The following is a 3,019-nucleotide window of genomic DNA, read 5'->3' as shown; positions in this document are numbered from 1 at the left end:
AGCCAGTCCAGAACTGAATGTCGTTGAAACACTTCGATGCAAGCCACTTTTTCAGGTGAAGAAAAAGAAAGAAATCGCTGGGGACAATGTTGGGGCTGTAAGGGGGATGATTGAATAGTTCCCATCGAAATCTTTCAATTGTCTCAACAGTACGAGCAACTGTGTGTGGGCGGGCGTTGTCATGGATCAGAAAAACACTGATGGTGTTTCTTTGAATTTCTTCGCTTTAGGAGAACCAGAGTGCCGCCATTGCATTGAGTGCTGCTTCGACTGCCCAGTGGCGTTTGATATCCACGTTTCATCCCCCATTACTATGTGCGAAAAGAGGTCATCCCCATCCTCCCCCAACGGGCCAAAAAATCACGTGCAGCTGTCCTTCTTTGCTCTTTGTGAGCATCTGTCAGCATTTTTGGTACCCACCTCGCACGCAGTTTGTGATACCCCAGGTTGTCAGTCACAATTCGATGCACTGTTTTCACAGACACTTCTGGAAACTTTTTGGCGAGTTCAGATATTGTGAACCGGCGATTGGAACACACTTTCTCGTTAATGCATTCCACCAGACCGTCTGTCTGAACACTAGGCCTTCCATTATGCTCATTGTCATGGACATTTGAACGCCCTTCCAGAAACTCTCTGCATCATTGCCTGACCTTCCCTTCATTCATCACTGTCGGTCCATAAGTGGCACACAATTCCCGATGGATGTCAGCTGCATTCTGTCCTTTAGCATTCAGAAATCGTATGACAGATCTCACTTCACATTTGGCGGGATTTTGTATTACGGTGGCAGCCTTACTGCTACTCGCACGTACGCAACCCCAGTCTGACGATTCTATCTCTGTTGTAAGAACAGAATACTAGGGCATGCTCCTGCGCATACTCAACTTCATCATTGTTGCCAACCCCAGGTAAAAAAAATTATCGGCCCTTCTTTTTTTACATGCACCATAAGACAAGCATTCCCAAACTCGACCAAGCATTCCCTCAGCTAGGAATTTCCACTTCAAGCACTAGCACTGACTATAGTCTAAATACACCTTCAGATTCATACAATGAACTTTCCTCAATGAAACTAAGTTATTTAGTTAGCAAATAGTAAATATCAAATATATGTTCACATAATGTTTTCATCTCTATCTTTGTCACTTGTGTTTTAAGTCTGTTTTCAATTAAATTTGAACTAGTGTGTTGTCAAAATAAGCAAATTGATGACTACATAAAGAAGCATCTTAGCTATATGATAGTTTCACCTCAAGAACTTAAAAATTAGAGATACATCACTTCAGAAATAAGCTCTTCAGTTTGTGGAGGAGGAGGAAGGAGGTGCTTGAAAATAATAAAATTACAGAAAGCAGAAATGGGACTTAATGCACTGGTCCTACATGTTGCTCAATGAAAAGTTTTTTGGCAGGTTTGCAGTGGCATATTCTGAAAATTTGTTGTGGTTTACCACAATTTTTATTTATTGTATGTATTTATTATATAAAGAGTGAACCAAAAGTAGGTGGACAGTCAATGATAAGCTTTCAACCCAATAGATTTCAGGATTCGTATAATAGAGGTTTGTGAAATGCTCAATTCTGCTGAGGCTCTTCTTGTAGACTTTTGGCAACTGTGAACACAAACACCATAGTTATAATGACTTCTTGGGACCCTTTAGCCAGGCACCGGGGCCGATTTGGTTTGTATTCTACTTTTTGCACTTGTATGTGATACCCTTTCTATCGCCACCATTTTCAAAAAATATTCCCAGCGTGTTTCCAAAATCCACTCCTGAAAGGTCACTTTTTGTGTGGCTCAGGGCCTTGTTGCCAGAGCAATCATGCCAAAATCTTTATCCCGATGTTTTAGGCCAAGGTCCAAGGTACCCGAAAATGGACCCAGTTTTCATTTTAGACACCCAGCCTAATAGTGAAAAATCGCACAAAATTGCCAAATTTCGGGGCCCCTCCAAGGCCTATAGGGGGCCCAGATGGGTCCGTCAATGAAAATACCCCTATGGTTTCTATAAAAGCCCCCCCCCCCCTTTGGACTAAGTCCACTTTATGCACAGTAACGCTAATCGGGACTGGGCCTACAGTTTAAAGTTGGATCCAAACCACTTGTGTCTCCACCGGGTATCGAACCCAGGACCCTTTGATTACAAGGCAATGACGCTACCACTGCGCCATCGGGGAGGCCCGTAAAGAGTTATTGGTTTATCAGCAATAAACCAGGTAACATAGAAGAATATGCCCCTGTAGGTTTGTTATTCATAGAGTAATTTTATCACTCGCCAAATAATATTATAGATTTTTCAGTTTGCTAAATGGTATATTTTTCTTCTCTAGTATTTTCTGAAATATTGACAAGTTTGGATCATCAAATGAGGATACCTGCATAAATCAATGGTTGTAATATTTCCTAATGTACAATAATTTCATTTCTATTCACTGTACAGCAGCCCTGTGCTCTAGATGTTTTTTTAGGTGTAGCAGATCTGAAAATGAGGACAAAAGAGAATATCCGAAATGCTGTTTGAGTGTTATTGATTGAAGCAGGCTATTTTACATCACCTTTCTGCCCCTTTTGGTTAACCGTGATGATGATGGAGTATTAGATGTGACAACTAATGCTATGGTAGAGCCCTCTCTCCCTAACCGAATAAACTGCAACACCTCCACTTACAGACAAAGGCTGCTTATTGTTAACATTCAATTCAGGGACAGGAAGTAAAAAAAAGAATGGACTGTCCCAACTAAATTGGGTTGTCTGGTAACTTTGCATCAATAGTTATAAAACTAACTACACAAACAATGTATTTACTTATGCAAGGACAAAACTCAAATTCTTGCCTGCTGTAAAGTGTATTTTATTTGTTCTGACCCTGAAAATAAAACCGGTATTTGAAGAACATACGTTATAGATCTGTAATTTATAGATAAGGCTTTCAATCACAACAATCTAGTGTTCTGCCTGATTTCAGGTGATGCCCAACTGTAGTGAAATTTTTCACTCCTGCTTCTTTAAAGGCTAC

Source organism: Lepisma saccharinum, chromosome 15 (assembly GCF_977018435.1).
Source record: "Lepisma saccharinum chromosome 15, izLepSacc3.1, whole genome shotgun sequence".
In the NCBI taxonomy this organism is placed as follows: domain Eukaryota; kingdom Metazoa; phylum Arthropoda; class Insecta; order Zygentoma; family Lepismatidae; genus Lepisma; species Lepisma saccharinum.
The sequence above is the reverse complement of the archived record's forward strand: the minus strand, read 5'-3'. Positions refer to the sequence as shown.